At 36.1% G+C, this 16883-nt stretch overlaps 1 pseudogene; it reads left to right on the top strand.

Moving 5' to 3' along the window:
* Positions 1 to 8280: 8280 nt before the first annotated feature.
* On the top strand, positions 8281 to 8457 carry LOC124521492 (uncharacterized; annotated as a pseudogene).
* The last annotated feature ends 8426 nt before the right edge of the window (positions 8458 to 16883 follow it).

The following is a 16883-nucleotide window of genomic DNA, read 5'->3' on the forward strand; positions in this document are numbered from 1 at the left end:
TGGTAAATCCACACAATAGAATACTACTGTGTAATAATAAAGGAACAAACTACTGATCCACACAGAAGCAGAGGTAAATCTCAAAAGCATTATACAGGAGCACCTGGGTGGCTCAGTCCATTAAGCGTCCAACTCTTGATTTTTTTTGGTAGACTCTACATTCTCCCATTTGACTATTTCTGTGCCAACATACTCTATTAAGATTATGGTAACTTTATAGTAATGCATTGTGTTTAGTAGGACAAGCATCCCTTTACCATTTTATTTTTAATTTTTAGTTACTATCAGTTTTTCATAATTGCTTTTGTATATGAAATTAAAAATATAATTTTTATATTACAAAAATACCTTATTGTAATTTATTTGGAAATGCATTAAATTTATATATTAGTTTGAGGGATAACTGACATTTGTATGATATTGTCTCTGTATCTAGGAATATGCTACGTATCCAAAGTTATTCAGGTCTCAATTTTGTGAATGTGTGTATGTATAAAGAAACATAGATTGTATGATTTTTCTTTTATGTCCTTGGAATATTTTAAATAGTTGTCTGTGCACTTGGTCACAAAAACTATTTTCCCTTTAAAATGTAGACATTTTCAAAGCACGTTCTCTGAATATAATCAAATAAAGAAAGTAATAATAAATAGTTTTCCAGGATAGTTTCCATACACTTCTTTGAAAGTATAAACTGGTTTAACAACTTTGAAAACTATTTAAAAGATTAAAGCTCAACACTGAATATACACATACCCAACAATTTGACAACTAAGTCTAAGCCCTATGGACAATGTGTACCAAAACACGAATGTACGTAGTATTACTATTTATAATAGTTCCAAACTAGAAATAGCTCAAATATCCTTCAATAGTAGACTTCATAAATAAATTTTGGTATCTCCAAACAATAAAATACTATATAGTAATGAGAAGAACAAAGAATTGTTGCAAAGAAAATCACTGATGAATTTCATAACGATAATATTAAAAAGAGGAACCAGCTAAGAAAGAGTATAGACAGTATAATATCATTTATATAAAGTTCAAAAATAGGCAAAACTAATTTATGGAAGTTGGGATAGTGGTGCCCTTAGGGGAAATAATGAATGGGAAGGAATAAAATGGCCAATGCAGTATTGATGATGCTCTCTGTTGATCACTTTGTGAAAAGTTATTAAGCTTTATGCTTATGATTTATGAACTCTTTTATGCCTGTGTTACACTCTGGCAACAAATACACTTAAGAATGTGTTCAGGATATATTCTTGTTAATTTTACTTATTTTCTACACAAGCAAGCAAAAAGCCACTCCCAATCACATAACCAAATAAACACATACATCAATTTCAGTACACAAATAAATATTTTTCTTCAGATGGAACAGATGGTTTTTGTTGTTCATCAATTATTTTTTTTACCTAATTTTTTTTTACCAAAAGAGGTTTTGACAAATGACTCTGGAAGAATTATAATGTTGAGGAAAGATGACTATTAATGCAGAGGAAGAAAGTATTGTTACTGCCTGCTTCTTTTACAGCTATCAGGCTGACCCAATGCCATGTAAGCAATATCCATAAAAGCAGAATTTCGAAAGACCTTGCATTGTTTAAGGTTTCAGACCTGGAGTTCTTCTCTAATCCATTTCAAATCTTGCTTCCCAATTTCCTGCAAATCTGAGTGGCTTCTGACACCATGACTCTTCTCACATTCAGGAATCTACACATCTCTTGTATCCCTTCTCTTTTCTGACCATGACTATCCCCTCCTAACCATGCTGCAGTGGTCACCCTGTGTAAATCCGCCTCTCAACATCCTATTCTTGGCTTAGCCTCTCTCACCCTCTTCCAGTGTCCTTAGATTATTCTTGGCCCCGAAAAAGGGTTCTAGACCAAGGGTTCAGGGTTTTTTTAAACATCATTTAAAAACCCAGACTTACATAGAAACAGTTACAAAAAAGTAGTAGAAATAATTCCTCTATAGTCTTCTTTCAGATTCTCCAAATTAACATTTTGCCACTTTTGCTTTATCATTTGCTCTCATTTCCACTCTTTCTATATTGTCATTATTCAAGGTATGTTTGTTCTGTACAGTCACAACAAACACTGAATTAGCAAATACTGAGCTCCTGGGGGAAATGTAGGATTAGATTCCCATGAGCCTCTGCCCACAACGTTTCCCTCAACTGATCAATACAAAATCTTATTTAATGTGTGTTTCTGTTTAAGACACTTAAAAAAATTTTTTTAAATGTTCATTTATTTTTGAAGGAGAGAGAGACAGAGAGTGAGCAGGGAGGGGCAGAGAGAGAGGGAGACACAGAATCCAAAATGGGCTCCAGGCTCTGAGCTGCCAGCAAAGAGCCCGAAGGGGGGCTTGAACTCATGAACCGCGAGATCATGACCTGAGCTGAAGTCAGAGGCTTAACTGACTGATCCACCCAGGTGCCCCTAAGACACTTTTAAAAACTTATGCTGTTGATTCATTAACATTGGACTAACAGACGACATCACTATAATCCATGCCTGAAGGGAGCTTATCTAAGAACATCTTTTCTCCATGAGGCACATTACAGCCTTCTTACAGTTAGGAACACTAGATAGCACCTCAGCAGTATGTTTGGGGCCATTTTAAACAGTAAAATCACCAACAGAAACCAAAAATGCAAAAAGCACATGGCACTAAATTAACTGTGAAAAGGACACTTATTTACAGTATGAGAGTTGAAGATGGCAGAACATCGCTTGTTTGACACCAACTGGGAAGTGTGCACAGAGTGACTCAGATATTTCAATGCACTGTGTATGTCCATGAATGATTGCAGAAGTGCCACAAGTATTATTTTGTGGATGCAAATAAACTTTGGTAATTAAATAAATTTGCAAATATGGAACCCATGAATAATTAGAATTGACTATATGTAGGCATACATGTATGTGTGTGTGTACACACACACACACACACATTACTGAGACATTTGAAAGTCAGTTGCACATGTAATACTTTTTTAGTCCTAAATATCTTAGTGTGTATTTTCTAAAAACAAGAACATTATCTTATATAGCTTTATTACAATGGGCACAACCTTGATAAAGTACTATTTATAAATTTGATAAAGTACTATTACAGCTACAGATTTAATTTATATTTCATCAACTATTTCACTAATGCCCTTTGTATTTCAGGATGCAATCCAGAATCATATGTTGCATTTAATTGTCATGACTCTTTAATTTCCTTTAATTTAGTCTTTACTTGCTTTTCATTGATGCTGTCTTTTTAGTGGTGTTAGAACATGGAAGCAACAGAGAAAATTGTAAACAATATAAATGAAGGCAGGAGATGAGAGAATATTTTTTATTAAGCATTGTTGGATTCTCATGATGGTAATACAGAGGAAATACAGCAATGGGAAGCAAGAACTTTGTGCCACCTACCACACTATTTTCACTTTATTCTTTCTGAACTAATTACCTGTGATTCCATATTTATGCAAATAAGGACACTAAGGTTTTAGATGGTAAGCCTTTGTAGAAGTTCATTTAGCACTGGAGAGATTAGAATTCAAACCAGGTTAATAAGGCACTAATAAGCAGTGCTCTTTAAAACATACACCCAATGGCATCCAATGAAACATCAAGTAATCTCATGTACAACATAATTGTTATACTGCTCTTATCCGCTATCTAAAAAAAATTTTTAAAAATTAAAAAGACACCCCACAAAAACAATATAAGAGAAACAGAACAGGATTTAACAAAACAATTGTAAATCCAGACAGAACCATTAAAAACTTTCTATCAGGAGGTGGCCTAGAGGCAATCTCATTATCATTTTTCCCATCAGCATCTCCCATGAGTATGCATTTAATTTTATTGTTAAACTTGACTTTTAAGATTTGTATAAAGCAGTATTTACAAAGTTGTTAGCAGAGCCTCCCTTAAGGTAGGAGATATATGGATTTGATTAGTCTGTGTTCTCAGGCATGTTGGAAAGGGATATATCCTGGGAGTTAAGTTTGAATTTAGGGACTGTAATTCCAATCCAGGAAAAGTCTGTTTAACTAGAATGCTTGTTCTTGTCCCAGTGGTCTAGTGAATACACTACATGGTCAAATTGCTCTGTATAAGCTGAAATCAACAGTACAGGAGAGCACCATGGTGTAGATGGGATGTATGGTGGCATTTGAACATATACATAAGAGCCAAGCATGAATTGTTTCCCTGATTCTTATGTTTTTGTTTCTAATCATAGAATCAGAAATAGAACTGGAGGGCTTTAAGAAATCATCTTGAATAACCCTCTAAATGCAGGATTTTTTCTATTAAAATAGATTTTTATAAAAAAACCTAACATTCAATGAGCCCTTATGATGTGCTAGATACTGTGTGCTTCATTACTTAATTTTCACAATTCTCTGAGGTAGATATTACTACCCACAGTTGGCAGATGGTGAAACAGAGGCTCAATAACTTGTCCTAGGTCACATAGTTGACAAGTGATAGAGCTTCAACAACAAGGAGTCAGAGCTTCAAAAAGTGTGTGTTCATTTCATCACATCACTGATTTCCTAAGTTTAATATGTCCATCCTGTCTGAGGGACTTGTTATACTAACAGTTATGAATAACTACCAATAGTCTCAAAAAACTGTGAATTAGGTGAAATCTGTCCTTGTTATTTTCCTAGTCATTGTCTTAAACAATCAGTTTACAAGTCTGGCTTATATGTCTTGGCCTGTATCTTTGAAGATTTATTCTATTACCTATCACTCTGAGTTTCTTAGATCCAAAGGTATCACCTAGATAGTCAGATAAATTATACTCATAACTGTGAAAATGGGAAATAACTAGATAAGTAAACTTTTGGAGAAAATATGCACTTTTTTTCTGTAAGATAGATTTAATATTGGTGTCTAATTCATTGAGATGTGGTTTTTCTATGGAAAGTTGTATGGGATTAAGTCTGCTCATGAAGTAGAGAGAAGCACATCTATAAAAATGGATTATTAATGCTCATCTCTTCTATGTTATCTGTTTCATAACTCCTGACAGGTTAACAAAATAGGTATAGGAAATTAAAATGGTACAGCAAGGAATTAAAGGAAGCTTGAGTTCTGAGTTCAAACAAATAAGTTATTATTATGATATTAGGCATGGGGGAGTTTAAGAATGCACTGCTAAAAGGTTTTCATTGTCTTTCAGCACTGTTATTTTTAAAGAATATAAAATGTAGTAACAGAAATACCATAGTCAGAATAAGGTAGCTATGATAGCTTAAACTGTATGCTGAAATCAACTAGCAATCCCTAACCCACAGCATTTTACTCATTTCATTGTGTAAAAGAGCTTCAAATGGCCAGGGAGTCTTATAATGCCTTTACTTTATGAAATGGAAACATGAAAAAGTTCTTGTTTCGGTCATAATGTCTGAAGATTATTGTATGTCAAAGGAAAATTCACATCTGAACACCATGTGTTTAACATCTGCAGAAAGAGGAAAAAATGAAAGATTTGACCAATTTATTACAAAGTTCTAGATACAATTAACCTACCCATTTGTAGAAGCATGGAAACTTAGGATACAAAAAGGGAAATCACTTAAAAAATTTTTTTAACATTTATTTATTATTGAGAGACAGAGCATGAGCATGGGAGGGGCAGAGAGAGGAGGAGACACAATTTGAGGCAGGCTTCAGGCTCTGAGCTGTTAGTACATAGCCCAACGTGGGGCTCGAACCCACCAACTGCGAGACCATGACCTGAGCCGAAGTTGGACGGCCAACCGTCTGAGCTACCCAGGTGCCCGGGAAATCACTTTTACAAATACAGTTGACTCTTGGACAGCATGGGTTTGAAATGCATGGGTGCAATTATACATGTATAATTTCATACAAAATATTGGAAAATGTTTTGGAGATTTGTGATCATTTGAAAAAACTCACAGGTGAACCACATAGCTTAGACACGTCAAAAAAATAAAGAGAAAGGTATGGCATGAATGCATAAATATATGTAGATACTAGTCTGTTTTATCATTTACTTTCATAAAATTCATATGAATCTATTATAAAAAGTTAATCAAAGCTTATGCACTAAAAACACTTACACACCATATATGACACCATTCACGGTTGAGAAAAGTGTAAAGAAATGTGAAGATGCCATATGATAACTGCATAAATTTAACTGTAGTACGTACAGTGCTACTACAATAATTTACTAGACACCTGCCGATGCTATTGTCATAAGCCCAGGTGGTCCAAGTGTCTGCTTAGGATGCCATGTGATACTAATCATCCTCACCTAAGCAGTTTGTCTCAAGTAAATTGCATATTGCAGTAAAAAGTGATCTCTCACAATTCTCACGTATTTTTCACCACGTTTAGTGTAATACTGTAAACACTGAATAACACCAGGGGACACATACGAAGTGCCACTAGTGATGCTGGAAGTTTTCCCAAGAGACAGAAAAGCAATGGTACAAGAAAATGTTGGATTGCTTGATATGTAGCCATAAATTGAAATCTGTAACTGTGGTTGCCCACCATTTCAAAATAAATGAATCCAGTGTAAGGACCATTGTAAAAAAAAAAAAGAAAAGAAAAGAAAAAAGAAAATTCATGAAGCCATCACTGCGGTTTTGCCCACAGACATGAAAACCTTGTACTTTTTGTGAAATATCTTTTTATCTCATACTGAAAATGCAGCTTTTATGTGGGTGCAGGGTTACTATAAGAAAGGAATACTTACACACTCTAATACGATTTGAGAAAAAGCAAAGTCATTATATGTCAATTTGAAGCAAAACGAAGGTGACGGATCTAAAGCTGAAGAATTTAATGCCAGCAAAGGATGGTTTGATACTTTTAGAAAGAGGTTTGGCTTTAAAAATGTTAAGCTAACCGAAGAAGCAGCTTCTGCCAATGAAGAGGCAGCAGATGAGTCCTAGATGCCATTAAGAAAGTCATTTAGGGAAAAAAGTATCTGACAGAACAGACTTTTCATGCAGACAAAACTGCCCTATTCTGGGGCAAAAATGTCACAAAGGATATTTACTAGTGAGAAAAAGAAGTGAGCACCAGGATTGAGGCAGGGAAGAAAAGGCTAACTCTACTATTTTGTGCAAATGCAATTGGGTGTTGATCTGGACTGCCTTTGTCTACAAAGGTGCTAACCCCTGAGCCTTGAAAGGGAAAGATAAACATTAGATGCCAGTCTTTTCATTATACAACAAGAAGTCCTGGAGAATAAGAACCTTTTTTCTGGATTGGTTCCACTGATGCTTTGTCCCTGAAGTCAAGAAGTGCCTTGCCAGTAAAAGACTGCCTTTTCAAGTTCTTTTGATATTGGACAATGCCCCTGGCCACCCAGAATTCCATGAGTTCAGTACCAAAGGTGTTAAAGTGGTCTACTGGCCCCAGACACATCTCTAATTCAGCCTTTAGATCAAGGAGTCATAGGGACTTTTAACGCTTATTGCACATGGTACTCTGTGGAAAGGATTGTCAATGCTAAGGAAGAGGTCCCCAATAGAGAGATCATGAAAGTCTGGAAGGACTACACCATTGAAGATGCGATCATTGCAGTTGAAAAAAAGCTGCGAAAACCATCAAGCTCCAAACAATAAATTCCTGCTGGAGAAAACTGTGACCAGATGTTGTGCATGACTTCACAGGATTTACGACAGAGCCAATCAAAGAAATCATGAAAGAGATTGTAAAAAGAAGTGGGATGTGAAGGGTTTCAAGATACAGATCTTGTAGAAATTCAAGAGCTAATAGACACCTACCAGAGGGATTAACAGAAGATATCCTGATGGAGATGAGTGCTTCTGAACCACAGCCAGACTATGAGGAGGAAGACACACAAGAAGCAGTGCCAGAAAACAAATTGCCATTAGACAAACTGACAGAAAGTTTCTGAGTATTCAAGACTGCTTTTGACTTCTTTTATGACATGGACCCTTCTATGATATGGACACTAAAATCAAAGCAAATGGTGGAAGAAGGATTCGTATTGTATAGAAACATTTTTAGAGAAATAAAAAATTAAAATTAAAATATATTAAAATTTATATACTTCTATAAAATTACATTGAACGTGTCTGCCTCTCTTACCTGCCTTCCACCACCTCCACTCCTCCACCTCTTCCACCCCTAAGATAGCAAGCAGGATCAATCCCTCTTCTTCCTCCTTCTCAGTGTACTCCACATGAAAACAATGAGGATGACGACCTTTATGATGATCCACTTCCTTTTAATGAATAGTAAGTAAATCACTATCGCTTCTCGGCCTTTTGACTAAGATCAAGGGTAGTATCTGTTCTTATCAGTAAATAAATCACCATGCCATACAGTTAATAAACTTAAGTGTTGTGTGTGTGTGTGTGTGTGTGTGTGTGTGTGTCTTCATATGAAAATCTAATGACTGTTCGTCAAGGGCTGTATTAGACATTTTTGGGTCATTATTGTCATAATTGCCTCAGTCTTCATCCTGTAGAACTTTGCGCAAGACTTGTATGGAAGTGGATAGTCTATCCTTGCACACGTATAAAGTGAGTGATATTTAATGTAAAATTAAGAATGTGTTAGTGTTCTTACTGTTCTATAACTTTGCTTTCAAAGAATTACATTACCACACAGTATGAATGACTCATAATTGGAGAAACTGCATATCACCCTATCATCACAGGTAAGCGGTTTTTCTTGAAAAATGTAACAATTTTTCTAATACTGTATTATAAAAATGATTGCAATACCAAATATCATAAAAATTTTATAATGGTTCATTCATTAGTGTATAAGCTAGACTACAATAAAGCAATCACATTGCTGTTTCTTCATTATCAATGCATGAATCATTATACCTATAAACAAATATGAATTTTTTACATCATCTTTTCATTTTTGATGTCTAGTGTTAGCAATATATTTAACATCTACAGTATTTTTTTGTGTCATATTGAATTGTGTCAATATTGAAATAGGTACTGACAGACAATTCATCTTATAAAGAGGTGATGTAAACTAAATGCATCAATAAATACAGTAGAGTACCGTAAATGTATTTTCTTTTCCTTATGATTTTCTTAATAACTTTTTTCTCTAGCTTACTATATCATAAGAATCCAATATATATAATATATATAACATATAAAACATGCGTTAATCAAATTTATATTATTGGTAAGGCTTCCAGTAAAACAGTAGGTTGGTAGTAGTTAAGTTTTTGGGGAATCAAAGTAATGTGGATTTTTAGGGGTTGACACCCTGATCCTTGCATTGTTCAAAGATCAAATGTATATTTTCTGGTTAGTAGTATCAAAGAAAAAATATACACACATTACATATACATATGTATTTTTTCTATTATATTATAGAAATATATATTTTTCTAATATATATTATATATATTTTCTAATATTTTCTATATTCTATATTCTATATTTATATATTTTTCTAATATTTTCTAATATTTCTTTATTACATATATACATATTTTTCTAATATTTTCTATATTATAAACACATGTTTATAATATATATATAATATATACTTTCTATTATTTAGTGCCAAATTAAGTAATAAACTATGGTAGAGAGCACGAGTTAACTAGCTTCAAGTCAGGACAATGAAAGTAAACTTGTCCTTGAAAAGAAAAGCTAAACTGTTTCTAATCCCTCATAATTAGGGAAATTTTGTTACATAAATAAATGCCAGAAGCTGTGCTGATCTGCTCCAGTAAAGAGATTATATTGTACACAGTAACTGTAACCTTGTTAAGTTTTCAGAGGTTCACCTTCATTTGCCATGATCCATTGGGTTTATGAAGGCCTTGATGAATTGATTGAGATATGATGTACCACCACTGTATCCTTCAGTTCTTTGATGATGGTGGATATCTCTGTGATTCTTTATGCGATCTGGCATTTCTTCTGGTTTTTTTACTTTGATTACTTCTGATTATTTACCCTAGCTAGGATGCAAATTTTAGGAACTTCCTTCCATAATATCTCTTGCCCCAACTAATGTGAGCTGCTGCATATATGTGCATCAATTATACATTTAGAACCTGAAGAAATTACCAAAGAGTAGGCTCAAGGACTTATTGCACTCACTATCAGATGATCCTAAGCTATAATTGCATTGATTACCTGGCTTCCATAAGCTCTCATTCAAACTAGAGGACTGTGATAGTATTTTACATCTCCACAGAAAGTATGGGTATTACTTGTTCCCTAGTAGTCCTTTTCCTGGCATATGACTTCAGGTTTCTTTAGAGCAAGAAAGAAGGTATATTTACTATATATACCTGTGGCAACATTGTAGGGTCAATCTTCAGAGGGATCTATCCTCCCTTTATTTATTTATTTATTTATATATTTAAATATGAAATTTATTGTCAAATTGGTTTCCATACAACACCCAGTGCTCATCCCAACAGGTGCCCTCCGCAATCCCCATCACCCACTCTCCCCTCCCTCCCACCCCCCATCAACTCTCAGTTTGTTCTCAGCTTTTTAAGAGTCTCTTATGGTTTGGTTCCCTCCCTCTCTAACTTTCTTTTTTTTTTCTCCTTCCCTCCCCCATGGTCTTCTGTAAGTTTCTCAGGATCCACATAAGAGTGAAAACATATGGTATCTGTCTTTCTCTGTATGACTTATTTCACTTAGTATAACACTTAGTATAACACTCTCCAGTTCCCTCCATGTTGCTACAAAAGGCCATATTTCATTCTTTCTCATTGCCACATAGTATGCCATTGTGTATGTAAACCATAATTTCTTTATCCATTCATCAGTTGATGGACATTTAGGCTCTTTCTATAATTTGGCTATTGTTGAAAATGCTGCTATAAACATTGGGGTACAAGTGCCCCTATGCATCAGCACTCCTTGGGTAAATTCCTAGCAGTGCTATTGCTGGGTCATAGGGTAAACCTATTTTTAATTTTTTGAGGAACCCCCACACTGTTTTCCAGAGTGGCTGCACCAGTTTGCATTCCCACCAACAGTGCAAGAGGGTTCCCATTTCTCCACATCCTCACCAGCATCTATAATCTCCTGATTTGTTCATTTTAGCCACTCTGACTGATGTGAGGTGGTATCTCAGTGTGGTTTGGACTTGTATTTCTCTGATGAGGAGCGATGTTGAGCATCTTTTCAAGTGCCTGTTGGCCATCTGGATGTCTTCTTAGGAGAAGTGTCTATTCATGTCTTCTGCCCATTTCTTCACTGGATTATTTGGTTTTGGGGTGTGGAGTTTGGTGAGTTTTATAGATTTTGGATACTAGCAATTTGTCTGATAGTGTCATTTGCAAATATATTTTCCCATTCTGTTGGTTACCTTTTAGTTTTGTTGATTGTTTCCTTTGCAGTGCAGAATCTTATTATCTTGGTGACGTCCCAATAATTCATTTTTGCTTTTAATTCCCTTGCCTTTGGGGATGTGTCAAGTAGGAAATTGTTGCGGCTGAGGTCAGAGAGGGTTTTTCCTGCTTTCTCCTCTAGGGTTTTGATGGTTTCCTGTCTCACATTCAGGTCCTTTATCCATTTTGAGTTTGTTTTTGTGAATGGTGTAAGAAAATGGTCTAGTTTCATTCTTCTGCATGTTGCTGTCCAGTTATCCCAGAACCATTTGTTAAAGAGACTGTCTTTTTTCCATTGGATATTCTTTCCTGCTTTGTCAAAGATTAGTTGGCCATACTTTTGTGGGTCTAATTCTGGGGTTTCTATTCTATTCCATTGGTCTATGTGTCTGTTTTTGTGCCAATACCATGCTGTCTTGATGATTACAACTTTGTGGTAGAGGCTAAAGTCTGGGATTGTGATGCCTCTGGCTTTGGTCTTCTTCTTCAATATTACTTTGGCTATTCAGGGTCTTTTGTGGTTCCATACAAATTTTAAGATTGCTTGTTCTAGCTTTGAATGCTGGTGAAATTTTGATTGGTATTGTACTGAATGTGTAGATAGCTCTGGGTAGTATTGGCATTTTAACAATATTTATTCTTCCAATCCATGAGCATGGAATGTTTTTCCATTTCTTTATATCTTCTTCAATTTCCTTCATGAGCTTTCTATAGTTTGCAGCATTCAGATCTTTTACATCTTTGGTTAGGTTTATTCCTAGGTATTGTATGCTTCTTGGTGCAATTGTGAATGGGATCAGTTTCTTTATTTGTCTTTCTGTTGCTTCATTATTAGTGTACAAGAATGCAACTGATTTCTGCTTTTTTTCTTGTTGTTTTATTTCAAAATTAAAAATATTTGCATTCAAAGGACACCATCAACCTAGAGAATGTGAGAAAATATTTGCAAATGATAGGTCTGATAAGGTACATGGATCTAGAATACACAAAGAACACTTTCAACTTAGCAATAGAAAGACAACCCAAATGAAAAACAGGTAAAAGGATTAAAATCCACTTCTTTAAAGAAGATATACAGATGGCCAATAAGCACATAGGGAGGATATTAGAGAAATGCAAATCAAAATGCCAATGAGCTGCCACTTCATACCCACTTAGGATAGAAATAATAGATAATAGCTAGTGTTGGCAAGGGCATGGAGAAGTTGGAACCTTCGTATGCTGCTTGTGGGAGTAAAAAATGATACAATCAATTCGGAAAACAATTTAGCAATTCAATCTGGAGTTAACACAGGACCCAGCAATCTACTTGTAAGCATATATCCAAAGGAAAAGACATAGGTTCACATAAGTTCTTGTATACAAACATTCATAGTAACATTAATCATAATAGCCAGAAAGTAGAAGTAACCCAAATATCCTTCAACTGATGGATGGACAAAACGTAGTGCATCCATACAAGTTGGAGTGTCATTTGACAATAAGAGAATGAAGTACTTCTGTAGGTTGCAATATGGATGAGCTTTGAAAACATGAAGTAAAAGAAGCCAGTCACAAAAGATCACATATCCTATAATTCCATTTACATAAAATTTACAGACTAGGCAACCCTAAAGAGATCATAGATTCATGGTTACCTCGGGGGTACTCACATGACACTTACTGATTTTGTATCCTGCGACTTTGCTGAATTCATGTATCAGTTCTAGCAGACTTTTGGTGGAGTCTGTTGGGTTTTCCATGTATAATATCATGTCATCTGCAAAAAGTGAAAGCTTGGCTTCATCTTTGCCAATTTTGATGCCTTTGATTTCATTTTGTTGTTTGATTACTGATGCAAGAACATCCAACATTATGTTAAACAACAGCAGTGAGAGTGGACATCCCTGTCGTGTTCCCGATCTCAGGGGGAAAGCTCTTAGTTTTTCCCCACTGAGGATGATATTAGCTGTGGGCTTTACATAAATGGCTTCTATGATGTTTAAGTATGTTCCTTCTCTCCCGACTTTCTCGAGGGTTTTTATTAAGAAAGAATGCTGAATTTTGTCAAATGCTTTTTCTGCATCAATTGACAGGACCATATGGTTCTTATCTTTTCTTTTATTACTGTCATGTATCACATTGATTTGCAAATATTGAAGCAGCCCTGCAGCCCAGGAATGAATCCCACTTGATCATGGTGAATAGTTCTTTTTATATGCTGTTGAATTCGATTTGATAGTATCTTGTTGAGAATTTTTGAATCTATATTCATCAGGGATATTGGCCTGTAGTTCTCTTTTTTTACTGGGTCTCTGGTTTAGGAATCAAAATAATGCTGGCTTCATAGAATTAGTCTGGAAGTTTTCCTTCCCTTTCTATTTTTTGGAACAGCTTGAGAAGGATAGGTATTATCTCTACTTTAAATGTCCGGTAGAATTCCCTAGGAAAGCCATCTGGTCCTGGACTCTTATTTGTTGGGAGATTTTTGATAACCGATTCAATTTCTTCGCTGGTTATGGGTCTGTTCAAGTTTTCTATTTCCTCCTGATTGAGTTTTGGAAGTGTGTGGGTGTTTAGGAATTTGTCCATTTCTTCCAGGTTGTCCAGTTTGTTGGCATATAATTTTTTATAGTATTCCCTGATAATTGCTTGTATTTCTGAGGGATTGGTTGTAATAATCCCATTTTCATTCATTATTTTATCTATTCGGGTCCTCTCCATTTTCTTTTTGAGAAGCCTGGCTAGAGGTTTATCAATTTTGCTTATTTTTTCAAAAAACCAGCTCTTGGTTTCATTGATCTGCTCTACAGTTTTTTTAGATTCTATATTGTTTATTTCTGCTCTGATCTTTATTATTTCTCTTCTTCTGCTGGATTTAGGCTGTCTTTGCTGTTCTGCTTCTATTTGCTTTAGGTGTGCTATTAGATTTTGTATTTGGGGTTTTTCTTGTTTCTTGAGATAGACTTGGATTGCAATGTATTTTCCTCTCAGGACTGCCTTCACTGCATCCCAAAGCGTTTGGATTGTTGTATTTTCATTTTCATTCATTTCCATATATTTTTTAATTTCTTCTCTAATTGCCTGGTTGGCCCATTCATTCTTTAGTAGGTTGTTCTTTAACCTCCATGCTTTTGGAGGTTTTCCAGACTTTTTCCTGTGGTTGATTTCAAGCTTCATAGCATTGTGGTCTGAAAGTATGCATGGTATGATCTCAATTCTTGTATACTTATGAAGGGCTGTTTTGTGACCCAGTATGTGATCTATCTTGGAGAATGTTCCATGTGCACTCGAGAAGAAAGTATATTCTGTTGCTTTGGGATACAGAGTTCTAAATATATTTGTCAAGTCCATCTGATCCTATGTATCATTCAGGGCCCTTGTTTCTTTATTGATCCTGTGTCTAGATGATCTATCCATTGTTGTAAGTAGGGTATTAAAGTCCCCTGCAATTACCACATTCTTATCAATGAGGTTGCTTATGTTTGTGAGTAATTGTTTTATATATTTTGGGGCTCCCATATTCGGCGCATAGACATTTATAATTGTTAGTTCTTCCTGATGGATAGACCCTCTCATAATTATATAATGCCCTTCTTCATCTCTTGTTACAGCCTTTAATTTAAAGTCTAGTTTGTCTGATATAAATATGGCTACTCCAGCTTTCTTTTGACTTTGAGTAGCATGATAGATAGTTCTCCATCCCCTCACTTTCAATCTGAAGGTGTCCTCAGGTCTAAAATGAGTCTCTTGTAGACAGCAAATAGATGGGTCTTGTTTTTAATCCATTCTGATACCCTATGTCCTTTGGTTAGAGCATTTAGTCCATTTACATTCAGTGTTATATTTGAAAGATATGGGTTTAGAGTCATTGTGATGTCTGTAGGTTTTATGCTTGTACTGATGTCTCTAGTACTTTGTGGTCCTTGCAACATTTCACTCACAGAATCCCCCTTAGGATTTCTTGTAGGGCTGGTTTAGTGGTGATGAATTCCTTCAGTTTTTGTTTGTTTGGGAAAACCTTTGTCTCTTCTTCTATTCTAAATGACAGACTTGCTGGATAAAGTTTCTCGGCTGCATATTTTTTCTGTTCATTGCATTGAAGATTTCCTGCCATTCCTTTCTGGCCTGCCAAGTTTCAGTAGATAGGTCTGCCACTCGTCTTATGGGTCTCCCTTTGTAAGTTAGAGCCTGATTATCCCTAGCTGCTTTCAGAATTTTCTCTTTATCCTTGTATTTTGCCAGTTTCACTATGATATGTCATGCAGAAGATCGATTCAAATACATCTGAAGGGAGTTCTCTGTGCCTCTTGGATTTCAATGCTTTTTCCCTTCCCCAGATCAGGGAAGTTCTCAGCTATGATTTGTTGAAGTACACTTTATGCCCCTTTCTCTCTCTTCTTCTTCTTCTGGAATCCCTATGATACGGATATTGTTCCGTTTGATTGCATCACTTACTTCTCTAATTCTCCCTTCATACTCCTGGATTTTTTTCTCTCTCTTTTTCTCAGCTTCCTCTTTTTCCATAATTTTATCTTCTAATTCACCTATTCTCTCCTCTGCCTCTTTAATCCATGCTATGGTTGCCTCCATTTTATTTTCACCTCATTTATAGCATTTTTTTTAATTCATCATGACTGTTTTTTAGTCCCTTGAGCTCTGTAACAATAGATTCTCTGCTTTCCTCTATGCTTTTTTCAAGCCCAGTGATTAATTTTATGACTATTATCCTAAATTCTTCTTCCGTTATATTGTTTAAATCGTTTTTGATCAATTTGTTAGCTAATGAATTCATTAGCTGAGAATTTGACAGCTGACGAATTTCTTTTGTGGAGATTTCTTCTGTTTTGTCATTTTGGGTAGTCCCTGCGGTGGCTCCCAACTGCAGGGCACTTCCCCTGTGCAGTCTGGAGAAACTTGTGTTGGTGGGCAGGGCCACAGTCAGACCTGATGTCTGCCCCCAGCCCACTGCTGGGTGTACAGACCGGTGTGTACCTTATCTTCCCCTTTTCCAGGGGCAGGACTCACTGTGGAGTGGTGTGGCCCCTGTCTGAGCTACTTGAACACTGCTAGGCTTGTGGTGCTTCTTTGATGGGATCTGGTATATTTGCTGGTGTGGATCTGCAAGTTTCACAGGGGCGGGAGGGGCAGCCTTAGCTTGCTCTGCCCTCGGTGGTCCCCTGTAGGAGGGGCCCTGTAGCACCAGGAGGGAGGCAGACCCGTTGGAGGGATAGATCCATAGAAGCACAGTGTTGGGTGTTTGAGCGGTGCAAGCAAGTTTGGTGACGGGAACTGGTTCCCTTTGGGATTTCGGCTGGGGGAATGGGAGAGGGATATGGCACTTGCCAGCACCTTTGTTCCCCACCTAGCTGAGCTCTGTCTTCCAGGGCTCAGCAACTCTCCCTCCTGGTGTCCCCTCGCCCTCCCTGCTCTCTGAGACAGAGCTGTTGACTTTTAACATTCCAGATATTAACAGGCTTTTGCCTTTCTGGAGTTCAGTTCAAAGGTAGATAGTCATCACTTTGCTTCTCAAGAAT

Source organism: Lynx rufus, unplaced genomic scaffold (assembly GCF_022079265.1).
Source record: "Lynx rufus isolate CCGP_SWC_20201006 ecotype Redwood Valley unplaced genomic scaffold, mLynRuf1.p SCAF_3, whole genome shotgun sequence".
In the NCBI taxonomy this organism is placed as follows: domain Eukaryota; kingdom Metazoa; phylum Chordata; class Mammalia; order Carnivora; family Felidae; genus Lynx; species Lynx rufus.